This window comes from Corella eumyota, chromosome 6 (genome assembly GCF_963082875.1).
Source record: "Corella eumyota chromosome 6, kaCorEumy4.1, whole genome shotgun sequence".
Taxonomy (NCBI): Eukaryota; Metazoa; Chordata; class Ascidiacea; order Phlebobranchia; family Corellidae; genus Corella; species Corella eumyota.
In genome coordinates, this window is record NC_137495.1 from 12,086,950 (window position 1) to 12,099,567 (window position 12,618).

Sequence of the window (12,618 nt, forward strand, 5' to 3'; positions counted from 1 at the left end):
ACCGAGCAAGGCGCTTGTCGCGTAAAGAATTTAAAGCGAAATGCAGGAGAAAACGACGCACGTTTTTACGACCACCTAACAGCACGGGCCATGCGCTTACAACGATCGCACATTTCGCGATATTTTATGTACAGGCACTTGTACCAATTTCTTATGCGACTAGTTTTGATTAAAAAAAACTCCGTTTCAAGAACGGGTAACTTACCTTATTCAAATAGAATGCCCGAACATGCCGGTCGACAAAACCAGTCTAAACGACCGAGCAAGGCGCTTGTCGCGTAAAGAATTTAAAGCGAAATGCAGGAGAAAACGACGCACGTTTTTACGACCACCTAACAGCACGGGCCATGCGCTTACAACGATCGCACATTTCGCGATATTTTATGTACAGGCACTTAATCCAATTTCTTATGCGACTAGTTTTAATTAAAAAAAACTCCGTTTCAAGAACGGGTAACTTACCTTATTCAAATAGAATGCCCGAACATGCCGGTCGACAAAACCAGTCTAAACGACCGAGCAAGGCGCTTGTCGCGTAAAGAATTTAAAGCGAAATGCAGGAGAAAACGACGCACGTTTTTACGACCACCTAACAGCACGGGCCATGCGCTTACAACGATCGCACATTTCGCGATATTTTATGTACACGCACTTGTACCAATTTCTTATGCGACTAGTTTTGATTAAAAAAAACTCCGTTTCAAGAACGGGTAACTTACCTTATTCAAATAGAATGCCCGAACATGCCGGTCGACAAAACCAGTCTAAACGACCGAGCAAGGCGCTTGTCGCGTAAAGAATTTAAAGCGAAATGCAGGAGAAAACGACGCACGTTTTTACGACCACCTAACATAACTTACCCAGGCAGCAACATGTCCACATTTTTGCACCGATTTAGTCTGCGACTTGATTAAAAAAAACTCCGTTTCAAAAACGGGTAACTTACCTTATTCAAATAGAATGCCCGAACATGCCGGTCGACAAAACCAGTCTAAACGATCGAGCAAGGCGCTTGTCGCGTAAAGAATTTAAAGCGAAATGCAGGAGAAAACGACGCACGTTTTTACGACCCCCTAACAGCACAGGCCATGCGCTTACAACGATCGCACATTTCGCGATATTTTATGTACACGAACTTGTACCAAATTCTTATGCGACTAGTTTTGATTAAAAAAAACTCCGTTTCAAGAACGGGTAACTTACCTTATTCAAATAGAATGCCCGAACATGCCGGTCGACAAAACCAGTCTAAACGACCGAGCAAGGCGCTTGTCGCGTAAAGAATTTAAAGCGAAATGCAGGAGAAAACGACGCACGTTTTTACGACCACCTAACAGCACGGGCCATGCGCTTACAACGATCGCACATTTCGCGATATTTTATGTACACGCACTTGTACCAATTTCTTATGCGACTAGTTTTGATTAAAAAAAACTCCGTTTCAAGAACGGGTAACTTACCTTATTCAAATAGAATGCCCGAACATGCCGGGCGACAAAACCAGTCTAAACGACCGAGCAAGGCGCTTGTCGTGTAAAGAATTTAAAGCGAAATGCAGGAGAAAACGACGCACGTTTTTACGACCACCTAACAGCACGGGCCATGCGCTTACAACGATCGCACATTTCGCGATATTTTATGTACAGGCACTTGTACCAATTTCTTATGCGACTAGTTTTGATTAAAAAAAACTCCGTTTCAAGAACGGGTAACTTACCTTATTCAAATAGAATGCCCGAACATGCCGGTCGACAAAACCAGTCTAAACGACCGAGCAAGGCGCTTGTCGCGTAAAGAATTTAAAGCGAAATGCAGGAGAAAACGACGCACGTTTTTACGACCACCTAACAGCACGGGCCATGCGCTTACAACGATCGCACATTTCGCGATATTTTATGTACAGGCACTTAATCCAATTTCTTATGCGACTAGTTTTAATTAAAAAAAACTCCGTTTCAAGAACGGGTAACTTACCTTATTCAAATAGAATGCCCGAACATGCCGGTCGACAAAACCAGTCTAAACGACCGAGCAAGGCGCTTGTCGCGTAAAGAATTTAAAGCGAAATGCAGGAGAAAACGACGCACGTTTTTACGACCACCTAACAGCACGGGCCATGCGCTTACAACGATCGCACATTTCGCGATATTTTATGTACACGCACTTGTACCAATTTCTTATGCGACTAGTTTTGATTAAAAAAAACTCCGTTTCAAGAACGGGTAACTTACCTTATTCAAATAGAATGCCCGAACATGCCGGGCGACAAAACCAGTCTAAACGACCGAGCAAGGCGCTTGTCGCGTAAAGAATTTAAAGCGAAATGCAGGAGAAAACGACGCACGTTTTTACGACCACCTAACAGTACGAACCTTGTGCTTACAAGGCTCGCCCATTTCGCGATTCAAATTTGCAAAGTAGAGCCAGGCAACTTTATAATTAGCAACATTTGTGTTTAGTATGTAAAAAGGCGTCGACACAAGCTAACGGCGGCCTCCTGTGGCGCACAGGTCGCCGTTAATTAATTACTGCGGCGATAATTAGGGTGGCTGTGAACAGATACCCCGCTTCGAAAAACCGTCAACCTGTACACGGGGTGCGAAGCAACTATTGGAATAAAATGAATTAGCCAATAGCGGCCGCGAACAGAATGACAGACCGCGCGAATTCGATCGGATTCTGCCATTTTTGGGCATCGCTTCTCGGCCCCTAGGGCTAAGATCAAGTGTAGTATCTGTTCTTCTCAGTTGTAATACCTGGGACGCTAGGCATCGCCTAGCTCTTTGTATTATGCGGATTTTTGAATACAGAACGCGGAACTGAAGCTTGCTTCGTCCCGTTCACGGGTTGTCCTGGTATTGCACTACCTCCAGGCTCGGCCCACGATCCTGCTGCGGCAGGATTATCTATTATTACATCACTCTATATATACATAGCTTTTGTCACATTTTCGTTGTTTTCTTAGTTAACTTTTATTACAAATTGGTTGAGTAAGCTTATTTAGCGCTTTCATATCGTCTTAGGCAAAAATTAAACTAAGATTGCATGCACCCTAAGGCGACCGGCATAACTTACCCAGGCAGCAACATGTCCACATTTTTGCACCGATTTAGTCTGCGACTTGATTAAAAAAAACTCCGTTTCAAAAACGGGTAACTTACCTTATTCAAATAGAATGCCCGAACATGCCGGTCGACAAAACCAGTCTAAACGATCGAGCAAGGCGCTTGTCGCGTAAAGAATTTAAAGCGAAATGCAGGAGAAAACGACGCACGTTTTTACGACCCCCTAACAGCACAGGCCATGCGCTTACAACGATCGCACATTTCGCGATATTTTATGTACACGAACTTGTACCAAATTCTTATGCGACTTGTTTTGATTAAAAAAAACTCCGTTTCAAGAACGGGTAACTTACCTTATTCAAATAGAATGCCCGAACATGCCGGCCGACAAAACCAGTCTAAACGACCGAGCAAGGCGCTTGTCGCGTAAAGAATTTAAAGCGAAATGCAGGAGAAAACGACGCACGTTTTTACGACCACCTAACAGCACAGGCCATGCGCTTACAACGATCGCACATTTCGCGATATTTTATGTACAGGCACTTGTACCAATTTCTTATGCGACTAGTTTTGATTAAAAAAAACTCCGTTTCAAGAACGGGTAACTTACCTTATTCAAATAGAATGCCCGAACATGCCGGTCGACAAAACCAGTCTAAACGATCGAGCAAGGCGCTTGTCGCGTAAAGAATTTAAAGCGAAATGCAGGAGAAAACGACGCACGTTTTTACGACCCCCTAACAGCACAGGCCATGCGCTTACAACGATCGCACATTTCGCGATATTTTATGTACACGAACTTGTACCAAATTCTTATGCGACTTGTTTTGATTAAAAAAAACTCCGTTTCAAGAACGGGTAACTTACCTTATTCAAATAGAATGCCCGAACATGCCGGCCGACAAAACCAGTCTAAACGACCGAGCAAGGCGCTTGTCGCGTAAAGAATTTAAAGCGAAATGCAGGAGAAAACGACGCACGTTTTTACGACCACCTAACAGCACAGGCCATGCGCTTACAACGATCGCACATTTCGCGATATTTTATGTACAGGCACTTGTACCAATTTCTTATGCGACTAGTTTTGATTAAAAAAAACTCCGTTTCAAGAACGGGTAACTTACCTTATTCAAATAGAATGCCCGAACATGCCGGTCGACAAAACCAGTCTAAACGACCGAGCAAGGCGCTTGTCGCTTAAAGAATTTAAAGCGAAATGCAGGAGAAAACGACGCACGTTTTTACGACCACCTAACAGCACGGGCCATGCGCTTACAACGATCGCACATTTCGCGATATTTTATGTACACGCACTTGTACCAATTTCTTATGCGACTAGTTTTGATTAAAAAAAACTCCGTTTCAAGAACGGGTAACTTACCTTATTCAAATAGAATGCCCGAACATGCCGGGCGACAAAACCAGTCTAAACGACCGAGCAAGGCGCTTGTCGCGTAAAGAATTTAAAGCGAAATGCAGGAGAAAACGACGCACGTTTTTACGACCACCTAACAGTACGAACCTTGTGCTTACAAGGCTCGCCCATTTCGCGATTCAAATTTGCAAAGTAGAGCCAGGCAACTTTATAATTAGCAACATTTGTGTTTAGTATGTAAAAAGGCGTCGACACAAGCTAACGGCGGCCTCCTGTGGCGCACAGGTCGCCGTTAATTAATTACTGCGGCGATAATTAGGTTGGCTGTGAACAGATACGCCGCTTCGAAAAACCGTCAACCTGTACACGGGGTGCGAAGCAACTATTGGAATAAAATGAATTAGCCAATAGCGGCCGCGAACAGAATGACAGACCGCGCGAATTCGATCGGATTCCGCCATTTTTGGGCATCGCTTCTCGGCCCCTAGGGCTAAGATCAAGTGTAGTGACGTCTTTGGCACTATTGCTGGATCTAAGGCCCAAAGACTGAGAAGCGATCACGCCAGATGAAAGTATGCTCACATTGCTGACATTCACTTTCACTCAGCACTTTGCACTTTGCACACATGTTATGCATTGTTTGCCCGCTGAAATCTGGTACATGGCTAGCAGCTCACAAGCGAAAGCAGCCACAGCAATCGGAAAGGGTTTCGTGAAATTTTTCCCGCCGATTGCAAAGTGGTTTTGCCAAGCTAAGTGATTAAGCTCTAGTCGCTGGGTGTGGCTTGGTGTTAAAACCTTCCAACCACGATAGCTATGCGCCCTTCAACCCACACAGCTTCATTACGTTTGCTAACTGTGCTGGGGGTAGTATTACACTACAACCTTTTTCAACCACCAGGGGTTGTAAAAGGCCTCTGGTGAGGACATGCTTTACAGCAATCCCTTTATTGGGATGTCAAATACGGCTTGCCGTAGTCACCACCCCCTCTGTTCTTCTCAGTTGTAATACCTGGGACGCTAGGCATCGCCTAGCTCTTTGTATTATGCGGATTTTTGAATACAGAACGCGGAACTGAAGCTTGCTTCGTCCCGTTCACGGGTTGTCCTGGTATTGCACTACCTCCAGGCTCGGCCCACGATCCTGCTGCGGCAGGATTATCTATTATTACATCACTCTATATATACATAGCTTTTGTCACATTTTCGTTGTTTTCTTAGTTAACTTTTATTACAAATTGGTTGAGTAAGCTTATTTAGCGCTTTCATATCGTCTTAGGCAAAAATTAAACTAAGATTGCATGCACCCTAAGGCGACCGGCATAACTTACCCAGGCAGCAACATGTCCACATTTTTGCACCGATTTAGTCTGCGACTTGATTAAAAAAAACTCCGTTTCAAAAACGGGTAACTTACCTTATTCAAATAGAATGCCCGAACATGCCGGTCGACAAAACCAGTCTAAACGATCGAGCAAGGCGCTTGTCGCGTAAAGAATTTAAAGCGAAATGCAGGAGAAAACGACGCACGTTTTTACGACCCCCTAACAGCACAGGCCATGCGCTTACAACGATCGCACATTTCGCGATATTTTATGTACACGAACTTGTACCAAATTCTTATGCGACTTGTTTTGATTAAAAAAAACTCCGTTTCAAGAACGGGTAACTTACCTTATTCAAATAGAATGCCCGAACATGCCGGCCGACAAAACCAGTCTAAACGACCGAGCAAGGCGCTTGTCGCGTAAAGAATTTAAAGCGAAATGCAGGAGAAAACGACGCACGTTTTTACGACCACCTAACAGCACAGGCCATGCGCTTACAACGATCGCACATTTCGCGATATTTTATGTACAGGCACTTGTAGCAATTTCTTATGCGACTAGTTTTGATTAAAAAAAACTCCGTTTCAAGAACGGGTAACTTACCTTATTCAAATAGAATGCCCGAACATGCCGGTCGACAAAACCAGTCTAAACGACCGAGCAAGGCGCTTGTCGCTTAAAGAATTTAAAGCGAAATGCAGGAGAAAACGACGCACGTTTTTACGACCACCTAACAGCACGGGCCATGCGCTTACAACGATCGCACATTTCGCGATATTTTATGTACACGCACTTGTACCAATTTCTTATGCGACTAGTTTTGATTAAAAAAAACTCCGTTTCAAGAACGGGTAACTTACCTTATTCAAATAGAATGCCCGAACATGCCGGGCGACAAAACCAGTCTAAACGACCGAGCAAGGCGCTTGTCGCGTAAAGAATTTAAAGCGAAATGCAGGAGAAAACGACGCACGTTTTTACGACCACCTAACAGTACGAACCTTGTGCTTACAAGGCTCGCCCATTTCGCGATTCAAATTTGCAAAGTAGAGCCAGGCAACTTTATAATTAGCAACATTTGTGTTTAGTATGTAAAAAGGCGTCGACACAAGCTAACGGCGGCTTCCTGTGGCGCACAGGTCGCCGTTAATTAATTACTGCGGCGATAATTAGGGTGGCTGTGAACAGATACCCCGCTTCGAAAAACCGTCAACCTGTACACGGGGTGCGAAGCAACTATTGGAATAAAATGAATTAGCCAATAGCGGCCGCGAACAGAATGACAGACCGCGCGAATTCGGTCGGATTCCGCCATTTTTGGGCATCGCTTCTCGGCCCCTAGGGCTAAGATCAAGTGTAGTATCTGTTCTTCTCAGTTGTAATACCTGGGACGCTAGGCATCGCCTAGCTCTTTGTATTATGCGGATTTTTGAATACAGAACGCGGAACTGAAGCTTGCTTCGTCCCGTTCACGGGTTGTCCTGGTATTGCACTACCTCCAGGCTCGGCCCACGATCCTGCTGCGGCAGGATTATCTATTATTACATCACTCTATATATACATAGCTTTTGTCACATTTTCGTTGTTTTCTTAGTTAACTTTTATTACAAATTGGTTGAGTAAGCTTATTTAGCGCTTTCATATCGTCTTAGGCAAAAATAAAACTAAGATTGCATGCACCCTAAGGCGACCGGCATAACTTACCCAGGCAGCAACATGTCCACATTTTTGCACCGATTTAGTCTGCGACTTGATTAAAAAAAACTCCGTTTCAAAAACGGGTAACTTACCTTATTCAAATAGAATGCCCGAACATGCCGGTCGACAAAACCAGTCTAAACGATCGAGCAAGGCGCTTGTCGCGTAAAGAATTTAAAGCGAAATGCAGGAGAAAACGACGCACGTTTTTACGACCCCCTAACAGCACAGGCCATGCGCTTACAACGATCGCACATTTCGCGATATTTTATGTACACGAACTTGTACCAAATTCTTATGCGACTAGTTTTGATTAAAAAAAACTCCGTTTCAAGAACGGGTAACTTACCTTATTCAAATAGAATGCCCGAACATGCCGGTCGACAAAACCAGTCTAAACGACCGAGCAAGGCGCTTGTCGCGTAAAGAATTTAAAGCGAAATGCAGGAGAAAACGACGCACGTTTTTACGACCACCTAACAGCACGGGCCATGCGCTTACAACGATCGCACATTTCGCGATATTTTATGTACACGCACTTGTACCAATTTCTTATGCGACTAGTTTTGATTAAAAAAAACTCCGTTTCAAGAACGGGTAACTTACCTTATTCAAATAGAATGCCCGAACATGCCGGTCGACAAAACCAGTCTAAACGACCGAGCAAGGCGCTTGTCGCGTAAAGAATTTAAAGCGAAATGCAGGAGAAAACGACGCACGTTTTTACGACCACCTAACAGCACGGGCCATGCGCTTACAACGATCGCACATTTCGCGATATTTTATGTACAGGCACTTAATCCAATTTCTTATGCGACTAGTTTTAATTAAAAAAAACTCCGTTTCAAGAACGGGTAACTTACCTTATTCAAATAGAATGCCCGAACATGCCGGTCGACAAAACCAGTCTAAACGACCGAGCAAGGCGCTTGTCGCGTAAAGAATTTAAAGCGAAATGCAGGAGAAAACGACGCACGTTTTTACGACCACCTAACAGCACGGGCCATGCGCTTACAACGATCGCACATTTCGCGATATTTTATGTACACGCACTTGTACCAATTTCTTATGCGACTAGTTTTGATTAAAAAAAACTCCGTTTCAAGAACGGGTAACTTACCTTATTCAAATAGAATGCCCGAACATGCCGGGCGACAAAACCAGTCTAAACGACCGAGCAAGGCGCTTGTCGCGTAAAGAATTTAAAGCGAAATGCAGGAGAAAACGACGCACGTTTTTACGACCACCTAACAGTACGAACCTTGTGCTTACAAGGCTCGCCCATTTCGCGATTCAAATTTGCAAAGTAGAGCCAGGCAACTTTATAATTAGCAACATTTGTGTTTAGTATGTAAAAAGGCGTCGACACAAGCTAACGGCGGCCTCCTGTGGCGCACAGGTCGCCGTTAATTAATTACTGCGGCGATAATTAGGGTGGCTGTGAACAGATACCCCGCTTCGAAAAACCGTCAACCTGTACACGGGGTGCGAAGCAACTATTGGAATAAAATGAATTAGCCAATCGCGGCCGCGAACAGAATGACAGACCGCGCGAATTCGATCGGATTCTGCCATTTTTGGGCATCGCTTCTCGGCCCCTAGGACACGAAAAGAAAAAGACTATCTCTCTCTCTCTCATTTGAAGAAAACATCACGAACAGTATTGTACGCAACACCACTACTCTCGTCCACGTGGGAAGAATTTCCGGGCAAGTGAATTGCTCTGCAAAAATAACATCAAATTTACAGGCAGGCGAACTGTTCTATACTTGCGGGATTTTGGATTTCCGGGCAAGCGAATTGCTCTAAAAACCAATTTATATAAAGGAAATCCAAACCAACACCGGAAATTCTTCTTACAACTGCCACGTGGACAAAGAAGACATACCATACCATCGTAAAAAGTGAGTGGTGTTGCTAATTTACATTGAGAGAGTTTTCTTGGGGTCGTGTTTGGCGAAGTTTTTAAAATTTTATTTTCCATTTTAAATTTTTAATTAAACGGCAAATTTAAAATCGGTTTGCGGACTGGCCGCATCAAATATTTTAAGATTCTGCATATAATCGTGGTGTTTTTATTCGATTTTGGAGTGTTGGGGCCGTGTTTGTTTTATTTTGGTGCTGGATTTGTTCCAAATTGTGCTCGTTCCGCTTGACCCATTTAATTTCGTACAGCGTGAAATTTTTCGGTAAATTTCCACTGTGACGTGGCGTCAGTGAAGCGCACATCAGTTCTCTTTTACAACGTAAAACGTGCGTCGCCTTTTTTTGCGCGGTGCTCCTTTTTGGCGGTCTTGTTTTGGTTAAAATCGGATTTGACTTTGTTTTGTGCCTGTTAATGTTTAACTGTTAAAAGTTGACGTTCTTCCAGCTTTATTTTAATTTTTACTTTTGATAATACCGGTGTTTTATTTATTTGCTTCGCACAGTTAACAGTGGTTCTGTTCCGCTTCGTTCACTCACAGTTTGGGCGTGTTGGTTTTTCTTGATTGTGACGTGAGGCAAGTGAAGCGTGAATCAGCTGTTGTCGCTCTCCTTTTTTATAACAGTGCAAGCATTGTATTATTAAACGTCTACCCTAATATTTTAGATTTAATGCTTTAAAAATATTTTTATTTGTTTTTACTACAACGTTGCCTTAATATACCTTATTCAATAATATTCTGTTTTTTGTTTTGTGAAGTAAAAATTGGACCTTTGTGTATAAAGTACAAAAGACCACAAACAGTAGTTTCTTATTTTTATTGACCATTTTACACTGTTACTGTTTTTTACTATTAATATTACCTCTTGTTTGCCAACAATTACTGCCTCTATTTTATTGTATTTTTAGATATGGCCTTGCCGAAACCTGCTGGGGATGCCAACGACAGAATTACCGTCTGTTATAGTGGCGTTGGGGCGACCAGGTTTGCTTGTCCAGTGTCGAGTTGTGCTGCACCACAGACTACGTTGCAGTCCTTAAAAAGACATCTTACCAGCTGTCATGGCTGGAAGGGCTGTAACGTACCTGTGCATGCCGTTTGCAATAAATGCAAATTGACATTCACAGGGCCCACTCTTAGATCGGTGCAGCGTCACTACTCGTCGTGCGCCGCTCCACTGGCTTGCTCTCCTCAAGTCCCTATTAAACCCTTCTCATGTCCAACGTGTGCGTCCAGGTGGTTAACTGTGAAATCAGCACGTAGACATTACCATCAAGCCCATCCTGGTGCGCCATCTCTTCCTTATTCGGCTTTTGCTCCTGGCAGTGCAGGGAAATCTATGCTCTGCCAGAAGCAGGCCGTCGCGGGGGGAGAAGCCATAGCCGCTGTTCGATTAACCTACGGCGGCATTAATACCAGCTATGCATGCCACTACAGCGACTGTGTAAAACACCAGAATGGGTTCGGAAGAGTGCGAGCACTTGTCCAACATCTTAAGACTGTCCATAATTACAAAAATGTCAAACTTGACGTAACATGCAACAGATGTCACTGCATGGTGGACCAGGGCACGAGTTCAATATTGAAAGCAGCACAGCATTGGAGAAGTTGTGGTAGGAATGAGGACTCTCCGGCTCCTACTCGACCTCAAGGAGCCGAGGGCAGAGGGAGAATTTCAAAAATAACAAAAATTAACAAATTTTTCTCTCCTCTGTCGTCCGCACCACTTCAGCCATCTTCTTCAATGCTGTCGCCAATTGAACCCCATATCATTCTATCTCCGATCCCCATGCAGTGCTCGTTGACACCATCGTTTATGGACAGTCTTAGCCCGAATCACATGAGTTTATCCCCACCAAAATTACAGCCATTGGTTTTGCCCCCGCCATCTTCACCGGGTAAGTATCTAACACCGCCACCAAAACTAACTTATGCCCAGGTAGTGAAGTTACCGTTACTATCAAAGTCACTTCCAAATATGACTTTTTATAATACAAATTTTCCCGAAGATATGTATATGAACATCTCAAGCATATCTTCCCTAAATAATTCGGTCACATGTCAAAATTCAGTTGTAACGGTAACTTCCCTACAGGAAGCACCACTTATACCAAAACCTCTTGAAAACAACGCCCAAACCCAGATTACTCACCAGCCCATTCCATTGGCATTGCCTCCTGTTGTCCAAAGTGTCTTTGGCTCCGCTGCGGAATGCTTGGCCGAGTGTGGCCCCGCGCTGAGTGACATCATTCTCAGTTGCGAGTCTTCATTCGACTTTGTTCGGTTCTGCACTGAGCTTGAGGCATGGACTCAGGCCGTCGCTGGTTCTGTAAGTCGGCGTAAACCCGCCCCCCGTTACAATCGTGGCGCCAAAATCCGCTCGGTCTGTAACAGGGTGTCGGGGCGTAGACCAAAACGAAAGAATGGTCTACGCGAGGCCTTCTGGAGAGACCAGAGGGGGACCGTCAGAAAATTAACGGAGGGCAAGGGCGCTGACTTAAGATGCCGTATTGATTTAGCTATTCTGGAGGAGCGCTTCAGCTCCGATCTTAAGTCGGCGCCCGGTGAATGTAATCGACTCCCCCCCTGGATGGACGCTCAGCTGCTTAACTTGAGAGAGTCTTCGGATGCCCAGGGCTCTGACGGTGGGGCTAGTATTTCGGCGTTGGAGGTAGAGTCGGTCCTCCAAACTCTTAACACCGCTTCTGCTCCTGGGTCGGACCGCCTTTCTTATGGGTTCTGGAAGAGGCTAGATCCCAAGGGCAAGCTCTTGGCTAGACTTTTCGAGACCTGTAGAATCGCGCGCTCGGTTCCGGAGCAGTGGCGGTCCTCGAGTGTTACCCTTATTGTTAAAAATGCTGAGGGTGACCTTAAGGACGTTTCGAACTGGAGACCGATTTCTATCTGCAGAACCATTTATAAGATTTACGCCGCAGTGCTAGCTCGCCGTCTACAGCGCTGGGCTGCAAATTGTGGTGCGCTCTCGTCCGAGCAAAAGGGTTTTCGTCCAATGGAGGGGACGTTTGAACACGTATTCATGCTTGATGCGGCGCAGGCTGATTCTAAGGCTTCCAACCAGAGTTTATATACCATCTGGTTGGACCTTAAGAACGCCTTTGGCAGTATTCATCATGACTGTATTCCTGCGGTCCTTAACAGATTTGGAGCGCCTCGGTACCTGGTCGAGGTCATAACGGACATCTACTCCCGTAATGTCTGTCGCATCC

General features: G+C 44.6%; 3 non-coding genes across 3 annotated transcripts; all 3 read left to right on the forward strand.

Annotated features, from left to right (window-relative positions):
• Nucleotides 1-2,694: 2,694 nt before the first annotated feature.
• On the forward strand, nucleotides 2,695-2,889 carry LOC145757226 (U2 spliceosomal RNA). Its single transcript, XR_014285282.1, has one exon. It is a non-coding gene; the product is annotated as a U2 spliceosomal RNA (small nuclear RNA).
• Nucleotides 2,890-5,381: 2,492 nt separating this feature from the next.
• Nucleotides 5,382-5,585, forward strand: LOC145757272 (U2 spliceosomal RNA). Its single transcript, XR_014285324.1, has one exon. It is a non-coding gene; the product is annotated as a U2 spliceosomal RNA (small nuclear RNA).
• Nucleotides 5,586-7,091: 1,506 nt separating this feature from the next.
• Nucleotides 7,092-7,286, forward strand: LOC145757228 (U2 spliceosomal RNA). The gene has a single exon (XR_014285283.1). It is a non-coding gene; the product is annotated as a U2 spliceosomal RNA (small nuclear RNA).
• The last annotated feature ends 5,332 nt before the right edge of the window (nucleotides 7,287-12,618 follow it).